The sequence below is a fragment of the Prionailurus viverrinus genome, chromosome A1, assembly GCF_022837055.1.
Source record: "Prionailurus viverrinus isolate Anna chromosome A1, UM_Priviv_1.0, whole genome shotgun sequence".
Lineage (NCBI taxonomy): Eukaryota > Metazoa > Chordata > Mammalia > Carnivora > Felidae > Prionailurus > Prionailurus viverrinus.
Window position 1 is genome coordinate 112,375,591 of NC_062561.1, and position 17,885 is coordinate 112,393,475.

At 52.2% G+C, this 17,885-nt stretch overlaps 1 long non-coding RNA gene across 11 annotated transcripts in view; it reads left to right on the forward strand.

Moving 5' to 3' along the window:
- LOC125176536 (uncharacterized) overlaps positions 1-17,885 on the forward strand; it is a 306,435-nt gene that overhangs the window by 83,658 nt on the left and 204,892 nt on the right. Inside the window, exon 1 of one of the 11 annotated variants that reach the window (XR_007156305.1) lies at positions 6,359-6,421. The exons of the other annotated variants lie outside the window; for them this stretch is intronic. This is a non-coding gene — a long non-coding RNA (uncharacterized LOC125176536). Of the gene's footprint in view, positions 1-6,358; positions 6,422-17,885 lie in introns of those variants that run through there. 11 annotated transcript variants of the gene reach the window in all.

Consider the following 17,885-nt stretch of genomic DNA (forward strand, 5'->3'; position numbering starts at 1 on the left):
TAAGAGTCAGTGTATTTTTTTTTTTGTCACTTTTTTCTCTGTTCATTTGTTTTGTTCGTTAAATTCCACATATGAGTGAAATCATATGATATTTGTCTTTGGCTTACTTCTCTTAGCAATACACTCCCTAGATTGACCCATGTTGTTAGAAATGGCAACAGCTCATTTTTTTTTTTTTCAAAAAATGTTTTAACGTTTATTTATTACTGAGAGACACAGAGCATGAGCAGGGGAGGGGTAGAGAGAGGGAAGACACCAAATCTGAAGCAGGCTCCAGGCTCTGAGCTGTCAGCACAGAGCCTGATGTGGGGCTCGAACTCACGAACCGTGAGATCATGACCTGAGCCGAAGTCAGTTGCCTAACCAACTGAGCCACCCAGGTGCCCCAGATCTCATTCTTTTTTTTTTTTTTTTTTAATGACTGAGTAATGTTCCACTGTGTATACATACCACCTCTTAAATGTCTTTTACTCAGGAGTTTTTGATTCTGAAGTCCATACTCTTAATCTCTTTTAACAGCTTTTATATTCTCTCGATCTTGGTCCTATCATGTAAAAACAAAGACAAGGGTGGGGGGTATGCTTTCATCCTCCTGCATCTCATTGCTCTCAGAGCAAGGATTGTGTGTTGGGATGATTCCGGGGCTTAGCCCTTCCTCTCCAGTTTGTGGCCACAAACCCTTTGCCATCCTCAGGGACCATACTGAATGTGGTTGGCTGATCAGGGCTCCACTGAAGAATTTGTGTCCAGTATTGGTGGTTCTAGGAAGTTTTCCTTCCATTGGTAGGACCCCCAGGGATGATGAAGTCCTATCTAGAGCCTGGCCTGGGTCTGTGATACCTCTAGAAGGGCTGCTCTGGTGGCAGGGGCACACAGGACCCTCTCCCTGGCGAGCAGATGCGTGGCCTGCCTCTGACTCCGGTGGCACCTTCCTGAGAGACCCCAGACATCCTCTGGGGGCAGATGGCTGATCTTTGTCCTTTTGAGGCCAACTGTGAAACCTGTGCCATCATCAAGTCAGAGAGAATGTGATGGATGTGATACGTGGGATTTGTAAGATCTGGTTCTCCTTCCTGTTTAGCCCCAGACCTTCTGTGTGAGGCTGCATGGGCTGTTGTCCATGTCTTGGCCACTGCCCCTTCCTCTGTAAAGTGGGGATGGCCATCCCTGTCCAGCCTCTGAAACAGGGTTGCTTTGAGGACTGCTGAGATGAGTTTGTGAAGGGCTTGTGGGTTCTAAATCTAAGTCAGTGTCTGCCTGTACCCACCCTCTGGCAAATCTTTGATTTTCACTGGGTTAGAGGTCGCATGTCTGCAGCCCCTCATATGTCCTCCCATTGGGTTATCGTCACACTGTAGCAAGACTGCTAGTTGGTGAGGTTATGTCTCCCCCATTCTGATAGCTCTTGAGGGCAGGGACTGTGCCTTGGCCACCACAGAGTGGTGTGATGACACAGAGTTGACATTCATTAAATATTGTTGAATCAATAGATGATTGAATGCATCTGTTTCCAGCCCTGGGACTTGGCTGGATGTGCTTGGGTGTCTCTTCTGATCTCCAAATCGGCAAAGGACTTTGTCAGAGAAAGGTTAGGAATGTGAGGGATCACATGGGATATTTCCTTAATATTCTCTGAGTTGTCTATGGCTAGATCAGGTTTGGCTTGATCCAGTACCCAAACTGTCTCTATGACAAGGCTTATTTCTCCCCATTCCTTGATTCCTTTAAGCAAAGTTCTATTCTCAAGCTCACATGGTTTAAAAGGTGGCTGCAGCAGGTCTCTCCCCACATCCTCCCTTATTTGGTCCCGAGGAATAGATGGAGAATTCCCAACTTTCCTAATGGAGATCCTGGGGCTCTCTCTGATTGGATAGCTTTGGTCACGTGCCCTCGCCTGAACCAATAACTTGGCCAGGGGAAGGCCCTGGCTTAGATTTGGGATGTGTCCTCCACCCCATATGGAATGAGAGTGTGGGAAGGATGGATCCTCCAATAAAATTAAGTCCCCTGCTGGAATGAGGGGAGATGGATATGATGGAAATACAAGGTATTTTCACCATAGAGAACAAGTTATATTAAAAAAAAAAAAATCTGTGCATCATTTCTAGGCCCCTTCAAGATCAGAAGGTGTTTTCCTCTTCAGTTATCAGCTCCAGCCCCTGAAGTACTGTGTTGACCTATCCAGTTAGGGCCACATCGCCCTGCTGGTGCCGGCTCCCTGGCTTACCTGGGGACTGGCTGTTGGTGCTGGGCTCTTAGGTGCTTTCTGGCTGAAACATCTCTCCATCTGCCTGTCACACTCACGGGATGTCAGCTGTGTGGGTCCCTAGATGTCTTGTGTTCCAAATGCCCAGGAAAGACAACTAAAGCCAGAAAGGCAAAGGCTTTTCCCTGATGGCACAGCTAGTCAATGCCAAAGCCAGGATTGGAACCAGGCATCCTGGCCCTGTCTGAGCTCTCTTCCTTATACCCCCCTCCCCCACTTCTCTCACTATAATTTCTCCTTTGCAAAAAGATTTTAGAGCCGTGGACAAAGGCAGGAGAGACTCATTGCAGGAGGCTAGAGGTCTCATTATGGGAGGTCAAGCACCAGAATGACGCCCTGTAGGTGGGCCCAGGCTCCAGACACAATCCTGAGCCTTCCTGCCCTCGGGTGCCCAGCTCAGAGTGTGGGGTAGGTTTCCATCTCCAGAAAGTCAGCAGTTATGTGGGCCAGCCTTTACATTTCTCTGAGCTCAGTGATTAGGGTCTCTAAGACTAACCATTATCCGTGTGTCTTGGGAATGAATGTTTTTCACACATGGAGCCTTTGCAGAAAGATTTAGCCTGGGGATGAAGCGGACGGGCTCTACATTGAGGGCAGATACCAATCATTTTTACAATTGTTTGCAACAGGAGAGGAAGCATGAGCTTAACAGTTCTGTTGTGGATAGATTTGGGGGAGAAACAGGAATGAACTGTCAACAGGATGGCTTCTGCTTTTATCCTGGGATCTGCTGCCGTTCCCTGCAATCCGGCTGCCCTGTGCAGAGCCCCGGGATTTACAGACATTCTTGCAGGTGCGGGCCTCATTGTGCGGAGCTCTCCCAGGGGCTGGGCCGGCATGTGTGGAGGGGAATCTGTCAGGTGTGTTAGGGCAGGGAGCACCCTCCTTAGGGGGAGTCTGGAGCAGGCCCCACATTTCTCTTACTTGGGGGAGGAGCCCAAGCCGGGAACCCAGACCTGAATGAGCACCCAGTGGCCTCCTGAGCTGGACTAAGCCCCGCTTATGTTTTCAAAAGCACTAGACAGCAGTAACCACGAGGAACAGTCTTTTCAGCAAGGGAGAGGGGAAAAAAAAAAACAAACCAAAAAAACCTCCTGCTCAGAAATCCATTTGTGGGAAGTTTGAAGTTTGAAGCCCTCCAGCTGCAGACTGGCGGCCTGGGTGGTCGAATGGGTGGGACGGGTGTCCTCGGAGTGGAAGGAGAGCAGAGCCTGGGGCAGCTGGGGAGCAAGGCAGGAGGGCAACAGTTTGCTTTAGCCACAGCAGTGGATTTGCCATGCGGCAGACCTGGATTCAGGTTTTGCCTCTTATTTTGAGCCAGCTGCAAGATCTTGGCAAGTTACTTAGTGACTCTGAACCTCAGTTTACTTACCTGTAAAATGGGGACAATGCCTTCTTGGTTATGAAGAGAATTAGATGATAGGATATACGTAAGCCTCTTGGCACAGTGCTTGGTACAATCTCATGGTGGTGGTTGCTATTAAAAACAGTGTTGGCGCCAAGGATGACCCTGTCCCAGTTTCCATCGACACCTCCCAAAGGTACTTGAAATAAACGTATAATCCACGCACAAACAGTGTGTTTCTAACAGGTTGCTAGCCTTCTAAGCAGCTGGCCGCCTTTATGCCCCTGTGTTGTAGACATTCTAGAGCCATCACGGATTAATATTGATACAGGAAATATTTCCACATGATTTGTCACTTTCCAAATAAGAGGTAGTTATGGGTGGGAAAGGACTCTGGACCTAATTTGCATGATTCCTGGTTCAGGGAAGATGCAGGTAGGAGCTGGTCACACACACACCTGGGCTGCTAAAACGTGGGACAGGTGGAAAGATCGGGAGAAAGAAACAGAAATTGGGGTCCAGGATGGTTTCCCATACTGCACCCTCATAATAATCAGAGAAGGAAGCCAGGGGAAAGGAAGTCCTCTGTGGTCAGCCTCTGGGGTCTGCCAGCAGCTCCTGGGCAGACAGTTTTACTCTATCTTAGACAAAAGGGATGCCATTTATCCCAGATCTCACAGCTGGGAAGGAGCAGGGCTGAGACTCAAACCCAGGCTTGTGCCTCACTTCCCCAAGTAAGTTTCTTCAGAAGCTTGTACTTCTCCATTTCTAGGAGAGCAAGGTGACCTGGATGGTGCCACATCATGACATTGGGGCATTGAGAAGCCCGGAGACAGCTGGCAGGGGTGGTTTGATAGTCTTAGAAAGTCACCAAGATAAAGAAAAGTGCCTGGGGACTTTGGGGTTCCATATGTTCTGGGCATCAAAGGACCCTGTGAGCCCTTTCATGCCTGTTGCCTCCTGCAGGAGAGCAGGGACCTGGAACTGAGTTTCTGCAGGAAATCCTCTCCAGGCAACACCCTGCCCCACCTGGTGGCTGGTGACATTGCTGAGTGGGTAGTCTTCTATGGTGGAGGGGTGTGCTGGTGCCCGTGCTGGCAGAGGCCAGGGGGTGTGGGGTTGGCCCACTGGGAAGGTGGCAGACTCCTTCTCGCTCAGCATCTGGGTTCTTCGCTTCCCCGTTGGGGAAATGTTCCACTGTTACCTTTGTCTTGCCTTTGCGGGCATCCTCATGGCCCTTATTGTGTTTGCAATTTAGTTTTTAATCATCTGCTGATTTGGCTAACTGCATTCCTGGCATCAGAATGTAAGTGCCATAAGGCGGGGACCTGTGTTGAGTTTGTTCAGTATCAGTTCCTGAAAATCCGGCATCATACTTGGTATTCATTCTTTCATTGACGTGATACACATTTACTGAGCAACTTTTGCTCTCATTTGATGCTAGGATGGGGGTGCAGCAATGAGTCCTCCAGGCGAGTCCCCCTCTCCTGGAGCTTACAGTTTAGCGGTGTGCACTGGGAGCTCCACAGGTGGCAGGACCAGTGACCTAGTTAACGGGGTCCGATTCACAGCCCCGTTAGGTCCTCTGGCCGGTGGGCGGCAGGGCTCCAGCTCTTCCCTCCTGAAAGTGGACCAGACTGGAGCTCTGCTCTCCTCTGATGAAAGAAAGGGGCTGGCGGGAAGCCTGGGGCTCACCCGCCCAACCTGTTGGGGTTTCAGATTTGTTCCATGTGAGCAGTCAATTAATTAGTAATTGGAGCTACCCATCGTCCTGGGCTCTTGTGCGAGCTGTGATATCATTTGAAACCGGGCCAAGAAGCAATTAATGTGCTGTTTGCTGACAAGGATTTGCTGCTGCTCCGGGAGCAGGGGCTTGGGCCGGGAAGGCCAGTGCAGGCGAGAGGAGAAGGGAGGGCAAACATAGGTGTGGACGGAGGTGCTGCTACTGGGCTTGGTCTGGAAGGCCGGGTGGGAGTGGCCCTGCTCTCCTTGGACCCTGTCTTGCCCCTCCCTGCTCAGGCTCATGTGCTGCAAGGATGGGGTTGGGACAGGTTTCTGGAAATTCTGATGGCAGGCACCAGTTACTGAGCTCTTGGCATGTGCTGAGTGCCCTGGGTAGGAGTCCCTTCATCCCTCATGGCACCCCTAAAGGGGGAGGGTCATGAGCCCATTTGAGAGGCAAGGGGACTGAGGTACCAGAAACAAAAGAGTGGGCCCCATGTGACCCAGGCAGTGAGCGGCCGGGTAGCATCTGGGCACCTGGAAGAGCCTGTCTGTTCAGGCAGGTACCCTGCGGGGATAGGAAGGGTCAGTCCCGAGGCCTACTGCCAGGTCACCGTGACTTGCTGGGGGTGCAGGACTTGATAAATGATGGCATTTCGTAATCAGCATCTGCCTCTGAGGGGTGGTTAGGTGGAATCTGGTAGAGTGGGCTGGTCCGGCCCAGCCCACGTGATGAAGCACTGGCCTGAGACAGAGTGAGAGGCCAGTCTGGAGTGCTGCTGAGGATCAGCGAGCACTTCCCCATCCTAGGTATTGGTGCTGCTCCAGGGCCTGGGGGGATTATCTCTGCAGAAGCCACTGTAGATGGAGGTGGCCTGATCTGAGGGAGGCCTGGGGCTGGGGGCTCTCTCTCAGTGGCTGGGGCACCCAGTGCTCTGCCCTCTCACCCTTCTCAACAGCTTTGGGGCTGGCCTGTGTGAGTTCTGTCTGCCCTGCTGTTGACTCATTCTGGGTGGAATTATGTACAGAAATTAGTCAACAGAAGCCATTCCCAGGACCAGAGGCAGCTCTCTGCAGGCACTGTGCAGGTACCCTGCCTACCCTGGTGGTCTTTGCAGGACACAGAGCATTGACCATCATGGGTACGCTTTTGGGGATGGTGGGGTGCTCACTGCAGAGCAGTGTGGTTGCGGGCTGGTGGCCTGCCCAGCCGCCTCCCCCATATACCCTGGGTGTGAGAGCGGGGCCTGGTCTCTGCTAGCTTGCCAGGGATAAATGGAGACCTCGGACCTGAAAGTGCTGGTGCCATCCCAGCCAGCCCCTTGCTGAGCACGCCATGTGCCAGGCACAGTATTGGGCACTGAGGATTCAGGGAAGACATTTCTGAGTGTTTTCTTGAGATAGGGGCTGGAAGAGCCTAACAGATGCGCGTCCCGTGGGAGAGTTCTTTGATTATTTTTTTCTTTAAGGTTTATTTATTTTGAGAGAGAGAGAGTAAGAGCAGGAGAGGAGCAGAGAGAGGGGGGCAGAGAATCTCAAGCAGGCTCTGCACCAGCAGCGCTGAGCCCGATGTGGGGCTCAAACTTACGAACTGCAAGATCGTGACCTGAGCCGAACCCAGGGGTCCGACGCTTAACCAACTGAGCCACCCAGGCGCCCCTTTGTTGATTTCCTTAAGGTAGTATGGCCACACGGTGACACTCTGGTTGGTTAGTTGGTACTTAAGGTGAAAGCAGCATCCCTCTGCCTGCTTCCAGCCTGCTTTCCAGGTGCCTGCTTGGTGCCCTCCCAGAGGTGTGCTCAGTCCAGCAGGCAGGGATGTGCATGGTTGTGATCCCTCCATCCTTCTTCTTTTCCGTGGACAGTAGCATTCTCTACATGCCGAGCTCCTCCATTGCCTTTTTTCCTTTTCATGGTTGGCGTATCTTGGCCCTCCTTCTTTATCAGCTCATGCAGAGTGGACTCCTTTTTAACGGCTGCCTATTATTCTGTAAGAAAGCCGGGCCATACGTATTTTTATGTTTCGACTCGCACCCCACTGATGGGCTTTGCACTTGCTTGCTTTCTTGGCTGTAATAAGCCACGCCACTGCAGTGGGTGTCTCAGTGAACGCGCACACCTGTAGGAACAATTCCTGCAAATGGAAATGCTGGTTGAAGCGTGTATGTGTTGTTGACTTCTGTTGATTCTGCCATGTTGCCCCGTGAGGAGGCTGTGCCAGTTTCCTCTCTGAGCAATAGCATGTAAGTAGTGTACTTGGCCATAGTTCCACCCATTCAGAGTGTTGTCGAACGTGCTGACCTTTGCCGGTCTGACTGGTGAGAAGTGGTATCTTCCTGCACTTTGGGTTGGTGTGGTTGTATGTGGGTGAGCTCTTGTCCATATGTGAAAAGCCAGGTGTGGCTCTCGAGGCAGGTCGAAGCAGAGTTCTCTCTGAGTGATGCTGTGACCTTCCCTCTGCAGGTGGGTTTACTCCCTCTAACAGCCTGTATCGAGTGCTCATTCCTTTATAGACACCGGGTGGGAAGGGGCTAAGGAGAGCTGGGACAGGGCTGGTGGGGCCATACTGTCAAGGGCTGGGTGAGGAGGGGGACGCCTGCCTGTGGTGCTGGGGAGGGCCTGGCCGTGTCTCACTGGAAAAATGGAGCAGCCCTTTAGACCAAGGGAAGGATGGGGTGCAGCTTTCTCTGTGCAGGGCCTGATGGGCAGTCCTTCCTGGAGGCACAGAAATAGATGCCTTAGAGAGCTAGGGTACCTGCTGGGCGACACCTTGCTCCTCACTGCCAGGCTCCAAGCCAGCGGATGCTCAGTGCCTGGAGCTTGCTGTGTGGCCATACCTATGTGGTGGGGGAGCCCCACAGGTGTCCTTAGGAGGCATATCCCTGCTCCCCAGCTCCCTGCCCTTGTGTGCTATCAGTTGTAGAGGCCTGTTCCCGATGCCCTACCTTCTTCCCTTCCATGCCCCCCTGCCTGATGCAAAGGCATCCCTTGGCCCTCCTCACATTGATCTCAGTGACTCCATCTGCTCCCACTCTCTTCCCACCCGCTGGGCCACTATGGCTCCTTAGCTAACTCCACCACCTAATGGCAGTGCTGGGCATGAGGCCGCACACCTAGAAGCTTCGTGGATAGAGAGCAGAGTCCACCTCTGTGGCTGGCCCCTGTGTCATACTCTTGTCTCCAAATCTCTGTGTGTATACACATCTGCCAGCTCACCCTCTCCAGACTTACCCGGGAGCTTACCCTGTTCCATCCACCTCTCTAGCCTGGGATCTCCCTCTTTCTTTGCTTCACACCTGCGTCCCTTGAGATGGTAGGCAAGGCCACCACCAAGGCGGTGTTCTCCTGCTGCACTACATGCTCTGTTTGCCCAGGGGTCATGCTGGGGCCAGTCTCCGGGGTCCAAGGGAGCAGTCGTGGCAGTGGTAGTTGTGGAAATGACAGCCAGCACATGCAGTGAGTGGCGGATGTGAGTCTTCACATCTGACTGAGGAGCTCGTGCTCTTAGACGCTTAAGATCTCACCTTAGCAGGGGGAGCAAGAATTGCTTACTCAACTAGGACATCAGCTTTGGTGTCTTACCTCCAGCACATGGCAGTGGCTCACGAGCTGGTGGATGTAGGGAAGATGAGAACCACTGAAGGTTTTTGAGTGGCAGAGTGGCGTGATCAGACAGTCACCTGGTCACGCATGGATGGACCGGAGAAGAGGAGGCTGTTGTCAGGGGTGATGGAGCAGGAGGGCCTCTCCGGTGCCTTCTAGACCTCCATCTGTGGGTGCCAGGCATAGATCTGCCCACCAGGCTGGGCAGGGCAGGGTGGGGCCGGCTGTTAGAGCTTCACCTGCCTCCCGCACAGTGCCTCGCACATGGGTAGCACAGAGTAGGTGCTCAGTGGGGAGATGCTGGCTGAGGTTGGATCTGGACCCTGACATTGGGTAAAATCCGGGTGGAAAGGCATTCCCAGTGGGCTGCCTATCACACTTTGTTCTTTGCAAGCAGAGACGAGAGTCAGACAGAGCGAGATGTAGATGGTGTTTGGGTTCTCCTGGTTCTCAGGCGGTGACCAAGGCAAGTTGTTGAATGGGTTAATAGGGTGATGATGAGGCTTTCTGTGAGGATCACTTCGGGCACTGTCTGTAAGGAGCCTAGCACACCTGGGGCACAGCAGGTGCTTAGCTCACGGCAGCCCCTTGATGGCGGTGAGAGAAGTCACGCAGAGAGCCAGTTTGGGTCTGACCCTGCAGGAGTCAGATCACAGTGAGAATGACACCCTGGATCCACTGCCAGAGCACTCACTCTTGCCAGCCCCCTTGGGTCTGCTGTGTGGCCCACCGTGTGGCCGTGGTAGCAGAAGCCCGGCCTTGCTGCCGTGTCTGTGGCCTTCAGTGGGCGGGGTTGGCAGGATGTGGTCAGGATGATGATATTTGTGCCCTGCTGGCCTGTCTGATGAGGTGACCATGTCACCAACCTACCTGGTCCTCATGACTGCCCTGATCTCTGGCTGCGCTGGCCATTGGTGGACAGGTTGGCCTGAGGCTGGCTCGTGGAGGGGAGGGAAATCGTTGACAGTATCAGGACCTGGTGTGTGGCCAGAACCTGCACTCAGCCCTGTGCCAGGCTGACATCCCCGGGTGTGAGTCCTGTCACCAGGCACAGGGGTGACAAGGGGGAAGGAATGTCTTGGGAGGCTGGGCAGCCATTGTTGGCTGGCTTATTTGGATTAGGCTTTTCATGTGAGGGGAAGAAAGGAATCTGCTTTGTCGCAACTAGGGCATCGGGCTGGAGGCACAGTTGGTGTTTCTGGCAATCCCCGGCACTCTCCAAGGCTTATTTGTTGCTTTTCCGAGACACATCCAGGTGCTCTCTGTTATGATAACAAGTGGTGACACAGTTAGCTTGAAATGGGATAAACAAACAGACTGAAAATAATTGGATTTGGGGTGGCTTGGCACTGAATCTAGGCTGCCACTGCTCAGCCGAGGGCTGAAGGTAGGCACCATCAAAGGCACCTCTCCCCCCGGAGCCATGGGGGCGCTGGGGTTGGGTGTGGCCAAGTCCCTCTCCCCTATTTCCTCCTCTACTGCCATGTAGCTGTGGGCTGCCTGAGGGTGGAGGTGCCAGATGGTGCCTGAGGTCCAGAGCAGGGGCGTGGTGGGCCCGGATGTGAGTGAGGCAGTTTATGTCTGTTTGGAGGAAGCTGGGCCAATGTTTGGACATCTTTATGGTTTTGGAAGTTTCTTGGCCTCACCCAGAGGAACCATAGTTGCATCAGAATCTGAGGTCCTCTCCTTGGTGGCCCATGTAGAGGGAGAGAAGAGCAAAGAGCAAATCCGGAGTCTTGCAGGACGAATGGACGGAAGTGAGATGCCTTTCTAACTCTAGGCTGCTGCTTCGACCCCCTTCTGCCTCATGAAGGGATTCACATTGTGCATCTGGAGGCTAGTCTGGGCAAGGGAATGAAGTAGGAGGAATAGGTCTGGTATGTGCGGGGCCTCTTGGGTGGGTACTCATGATTGAGTCTGCATCACAGCAAAAGACTTAGAGGGGGAAGTTTCACTGTGGGGAAGGACGGGTAGATAGGCATGGTTTTAGACCTCACTTACTCTCCCGTCATCCATCGGAGTCCTTGGTTTCATTGGAGACATTTGCACCTGTCAGTCAGTGACGTTGATCCTACTGACCACAGGCCAGTTTCACTGGGACCCCAGGACCCTATGCATTAAATAAGTATTTGCTATGGTATTTATAAGTCCTGCCTATCAAATACTTCTGTTCTACTCCTGGCCATGTAATAGGACTGTACTTCTCTGTCCTCTTGATGTGACATGTCGCCGTATACAAACCCAGAGTACCATGAGCCTTCCTTTCTTTTTCCCTCTGGTGCAGAATCCCAGAGAGTGGCTGATCTGTCTGCTTAGCCCCAGAGTGAAGTCAAGGCCAGGTAGAAGCTCCAGCTGGCTTGTGGCGAGTGTGTAATATGAACAAGGAGGATCCCTGTGTGGGTTCAAGCCATTGAGACTTTGGGGTTGTTTGTAACTGCAGCATAATCTAGCTCATCCTGATGGCAAAAGAGGGGGGAGAATAAAGGTACTAAATCCAGTGTCCAGCCTAGAATCAAAATTTAAGAGCTTATAAAAGTAGCAAGTGGCTTTTTGGCACTGCCTTCTTGCTCATTAAGCACCAACTACACTGGATTTCTTATTTGAACAAACCACCATCTCTCCCACCTCAGGGCCTTTGCACTTCTTGTTTCCTCATAGTGAAGCACTGTTTCTGCAGGGTTTTGCAAGGAACACTTCCTTCTCATTGTCTCAGCTTAAAAGTCACCTCTCAGAGCATCTTGTCCGGAGTTCCCCTTCCCCCTCTTATCACTTAAATACCTTACTATATTTACCTTCATAGCACTTAACCTGTTTATTTACTTGTTTATTCTCTGTATGATCTCTGAGGTCAGCTGCATGAAGGCCACGACCCTGATCATCACGTTTACATTAGGCAGTGTGTTCAATAGTGCTGATCCAGTGTGGGACACCTCCACATACTGGATGAGTACACACATTGGAGGGTGGAGGGCACGGGATTTATTGCAGTGACCTAAGGGTGGTGCCTTTTTATATAAATTAAAAAAAAAACTTAATGTTTATTTTTGAGAGAGAGAGACAGAATGCAAGTGGGGGAGAGGCAGAGAGAGGGAGACACAGAATCTAAAGCAGGTTCCAGGCTCTGAGCTCTTAGCCCAGAGCCCGATGTGGGGCTTGAACTCACAAACGTGAGATCATGACCTGAGCCAAAGTTGGGTGCTTAACTGACTGTCACCCAGGTGACCCTATATAAAATTTTTTAATGTTTATTTATTTTTGAGAGAGAGAGACGGAGTGCGAGCTGTGGAGGGGCAGCAAGAGAGAGAATTTGAGAATCCTAAGCAGGTTCCCCACTGTCAACACAGAGCTGGATGCAGGGCTCGAACTCACTAACCGTGAGATCATGACCTGAGTAGAGTTGGACACTAAACTGACTTAGCTACCCAGGTGCCCCAGGGTGGTGCCTTTTAAATACACTTGTCGAGCACCAACAGCAGAGTGGAGCTTAATAAGTGTTGAGTGAGTGAGTTCTGGGAGGGAAGGGGTAATGGTAGTGCCATTTCAGAATCTGGGAGAAGACTGAGCTCTTTGAGGGCAGGTACTGTAGTACCTTGCATCTTCTCTCTGCCCCCAGCGTGTACATGCAAAGAGCAGAGAAGGTGCCATGGATTCTCTAGGGAGGGAGAAAGTTACTAGGATGGCGCCTGGGGCCATCCACTGCCACCCCGACTCAATTTACTTGGCACCAGAATCCAGTGATGTTAGGGCAGAGGCATGACTGGCTGGAGAAGCTTCCCAGGCTGCAAGGCAGTGCCCTATGATGTTCTAGAGGGTGAAAGAGATAGAGTCCACGTATGAGAGAGAAGAATGAATGAATGAATGAATGAATGAATGAATGAGGGAAGGCTGGACACCACCAGGGCCAGCTAGAAGAGGAGGCTGTCTGATTGTATGCCCTCGGGGTGGGGGGCGGGGAGCAGGGCCTAGACTGTTCCATGAAAATTGGTGATAGATGTCAGCTCACTTTAAGGTGGAACTTTTTGTCTAACAGAATGGCCTTTTAGGGACCCAGCCTGGCGCCACTTGCCATCTCTGGAGGTGGGTAAGCAGACGTGGCATGAATTCCCACCCCTTACCATTCCAGAAAGGAGACGGAAGCATTAGATTTGCCAGCCCCCCGTCAGAGATTTTAGTGAGCCCTTGTGGACTAGGGTCTGGAACAGATGTGACACGAGGTAGCTGCCAAGGGGCTGAGTTGAGTGTTAGGGTCCCAGGTGTTTCCCAGATGACCAGGGTGTGGGCCCTGAGGGGTGACATCCCTGAAAGGTAAGGTTGGGCAGCTTTGTCAAATGCCATGAGCACTGGAGATGGGAGAGGAAGGGTTCCTGACCCCATGCTGGGCATGAAAACTCTGGTTCCGTGTGCTTGGGTAACAAGCTGGGCAACCTGGGCAGGGCCACGCCATGTGGTGGCCTCTGGCCTTTCGAATCTCCACTCTCCTGCATCCTCATGGGCTTTCCTGAAGGAGGTAGTCACACTGTTGTCCTCAAAGGGCTCAGGGTCCCTCTGGCAGATGTTCAACCCCCATGCAATCGTACACCTGGCCCTGTGTTTCTGAGTTGCCCTAAGGCAGGAGGAGGAAGAGGCATCCCCAGGGGCAGGTTGTTGGTATTGTGAAAATTAATTAAGGGCAACCTCATTGGAATAGTCAGTAGGTTGGCCAAAGGGGAGCTCTCAAGCCCTACCACTCATTGTCAGTTGCAGACCCGATGGGAAGTGATGGACCTTGCAGGTGGATACTACTTTACGATCACAGCAGGAGGAAGAAAGGCTGACCTTGCCCGCCCCCAGCGATAGCCCAGCCAATGAGAGATGTTCACAGCTCAGCCAGTGAGGAGCCACTGTAGTTCCAGCTCCCGGTTTACTGCAGTGGATTTTCTGTATATAACAGGGTTCCTGACTTCCCCTTTCCTCCATAAAAGAGCACTCCTCTCCTGTGTTCTCCAGACTTGCCTATAGTTTTGCTATGGCTTCCTTGTCTTGGATCGCAGTTCTTTCCTATTCCTGAATAAACCCATTTTTGGGGGAGTTTTTTTTTTTTTTTTAATAGAAGTTAATGTTCATTTATTTTTGAGAAAAGAGTGTGCAAGCAGGGGAAGGGCAGAGAGAGAGAGAGAGAGAGGGAGACACAGAATCCAAAGCAGGCTCTAGGCTCTGAACTGCCAGCACAGGGCCTGACATAGGGCTCAAACTCACGAGCCTTGAGACCATGACCTGAGCCGAAGTCAGATGTTCAACCGACTGAGCCACCCAGGCGCCCTGGGAGTTGTATTTTTAAGGTTAACTGTATGTAATTGGGAGCATTACTGGACTGGGGCTCCGGGATCTCCATCTCTGGCCTTAACCTTTGCCCTGGTGTACCCCACCTTCCTCTGCAGTCTGGCCTCCCCTCCCCCTAATGGTGCCAAGCCCTGCTACCCATGTAGCTGTTGCTGTCTCGCCACCACTCGCCATGACTTGTCCAGCGAGGGATTAAAAGGAACCTCTTCAGAGTCCCCCACCCCCAGCCAAGGCTTGCAGACAAAACTCATAGGTGTCTGCCCTTGGCCCTAACTCTTTGTTTTTCTAGGTCAGGGGGTTCTCCATTCTTGGAAAGTAGATCCCAACTACAAAACATATTCTTCTGTAGCCTGACAAGCCCCAGAAAGAGCCCCCAGAGAAAACTGCCACTTTGTGTTCTACCTGGCTGAGGGCCCACCCCCTCCTCACCCTCACCATGGGTGCAGCTACACCCCTTTCCCATCCTTAAACAATGAAAAACCTTGAGGAGCCCAGCCCAACAAAAGCTTGGGCTGCTGTCTTTCTTGATGTCTGGCCCCTCTCCTCCCGTGGGGAGTGGATAAACTCTCGGTGCAATTCTTTGCTGCCTGCGTCACTAGCAACCCTAACAGGGACCCAGTGGTAATGGCTGGAGGACATGTGCGGAGAGAAGGCATGGGTCGTTATCTGCCCTCTGATGGCAGGGCTGGTGTCACTGTGTCCCCATGCCAGTTGAGCTGCTCAGCCTAGGGCCAGGTGCGCAGCAGAAGGCCAGTCACACACTGTGGTCCAGGCAGACCCATCCGGCCCTGTAGGAGGTGAGATGTGGATGGGTCAGGGTTTCTCCATCAGGACAGGCAGTGTACCGGTACAACTTCAGTGTGACCTTGTTGCATGGCTGTTGCCTCAGCTGCCAGAGGGGGTTAGTGGGTCTGGCCCGTCACCCTGGCTGCTGGGGTGTGGTGGTGGGCCCGAAGGCATGTCTGAGCTGGTTATTGGGGGTGAGTGACACAGTCGTGGCAGGGAGGGATGTGGAGAGGCATTCCATGAGTCTCTTGTCCTGTCTGGGTGTTACTGTTAAGAGGGACAAAATGTGGGGTGGATGTGTTTTGGTTGGGGGGGGGGCGGCTGAGGAGCACTTACTTGGAGCATCTCCTGAGTTCTGCTTAGCTCCTTCAACCTTCCAGAGCACCTGCTGTGTGGTGGTTACTGGGCAGGACAGACGAGGTCCTGGCACTTAGGGGAGGTCATACAGACTCACTATGAGCAAGGGCAGGAGGTCTTGGTGGGAGGGGTATAATCTGCCTCTGGGCTGAGCCTTCAGAAATCATCCCTGATAATGAAGTGGCAGCAGCAAAGACTAACAGATTCCAGCGTATTCCGTGAGGCTACCTGACCTTTGGGGCCTTGTTCACGATTCAGTGAGCCCAGCTATACTGTGATGTAGGATAATAAACTATCATACACCACAACTAATAGTGATAGATGATTCTTAATATATTAATGTAGTACAATATTACAGTAGCTCTATTTTCTAGCCCTATCGGGCTCACATGCATGACCTGGTGTGACTTTAATCCCTGCTCTGAATTAGCACCCCCAGTGCTACCATGGCTCCCTGTCTCGCGTGTTCATGCCCCCTGCATGATTGGAAATTTAAGTCCATTCATTGGTTACTTGCCGCTAGAAGGGAAGCCGCGAGGATGTGGATCTTGTCACTCATTGTTCTGTCTCCTGTGCCCAGAGCAGGCCTGGCATGGGGCAGTGACTCAATAGGTATTTATTCAATGATTAAATGAATGATTCAAATGCAAGTTGGATTTTTAAATCGTTCAGTTGAATTCAGTCTTCCTGCGGTCCCATGCTCCAGAGGAGGCAGATAAGACTCAGTGAGATGAAATGGTAGGTCCATCTGACTCAGCTGGTAGGCACCAGGGGTGGAATTTGGACCCCTATGCATGCACAGGTCAGGTGAGTATGGGCATCGCCTAGTTGCAGTGTGTGTGGGTAGACCCTGGCATGCGTAAAGGCCATGTTCGAGCAGCTGTCACTTTATTGCACGTGGCATGTTGAGATGGAAAGGCTTTGCAGGAATTTTGCTTTATAGGCACATAAAGGCCTTTATTACCCATAATGTGGACGTGGGTCCAAAGAGTATTCTACTCTGCTTTCTACCAAGGGGTTTGTTTGTTGGAGGTCCCTGTGGAGGCCTTAGCTCCTGACTCTCTCTGAGGCTGGACCCCAGGCAGGAGGAAATGCTGGCCATTGGCAGGGCTTGGTACCCTGGGCGGCTTGACATACAGGGGGCAGGATGGAATGGCGGCATCCTTGGGTGAAATGCAGGTTTAAGCTGCCTCAGTGGGAAATGTGACGTTATGTGGCTTGTTAAATCCTACAGGAGCATGGAAGAGAGCTGCTTCCAATTATCAGAATGAAAATTAATGAAAGAAAATCTCTAGCCAGGCTGCCCAATGGTGGGGCAGGGAGAGTTTTTGTTCTGTGGTCAGGATTGGCCAGCAAGTGTTGGGGCCATCACGTGCAAGCCAGGGGAGGAAGCATAAACTGTCTGCAAATGATTGGACTGGGGGCCAGGGGGTCCTTGCTAATCCTCACAGCTTTGTCCCCTTCGCCAAGACCAGGAAGGGAAATGAGGCTGAATAGGAAGCTGGACACTGCTTGGTTTGTGGAGACTTGAGACAGGAGGAAAGCCCCTTGGTGCCCTGGCCAGCCTTGAGGACCGAAGGAGACCTTGAATTTGGTCTCTTGAAGGAGTGACGTGGAGCTGTGGGCTGCCAGTGAGATTCAGACCTAGGGCAAAGCTGGGATGGAACTTGGGCTCACTTTTGAGCCTTTGCTTGAAGACCTTGTACTCCGGTGTCTTGACGGTGAGGGGCAGCCCCCAATGGGCTTGACTGTCTTTGCTTTGGGTCCTGAGGACAAGTGCAGGGTACCACAGTTGAGCAGATCAAGTCACTGGTTATACCAGCCATCCTCTGCTGCTACTCCGGATAAAGGGGGTAGTGTTGGCCTGAGCTGAGAACCACAGGCTGAGTCCTGGCCCTTTGGGTGGATCGGAGTCTGTTGTTTGCGTGTGGGAGCAGGTTCCAACATGCGCAGCCTCGTGTTGGAACTCATTCTCGAAATGGTGCCTGAGTACTGTCTTCCACCATCTAGCCAGTGGGCACTCAAGGGAAGGAACATTTTTCCAGGTGCCCAGGCCACTCACGTGATCTCACCTGGCTGTCCTCAGGTTAGGGGACTAGATACTCAATACGTGTTCAGTATTAGTAACAACCTAGGAGGTTGATACCACATCATCTCCGTCTTACTGGTAAGAAGCTGGGGGCTTGGTGAGGTGACTTGGCCCAAGGACATGCAGTCAGGAGACGCTGGGCAGAAACTGGGCGGTGTGACTCCCATCAGAGCCGCTGCTGTGAGGCACGGCTTTCTGCTACCTCCTTGGATGGCTGACTCCCGTGACCTCCTGTGACTCTTAAGCCTTCCCCTGTGGTGTTTCTGGACTTCTCATAGCACTCTTTGCAGGTGGCGAGTGTTGGGCACTGTCAGCTTTGCTTTGCCAGTGGGGAAACTGAAAAGCTGAGTGGTTTGCCTGACTCACACGGGAACTACTTGATGCCTGTCTGTGGAACA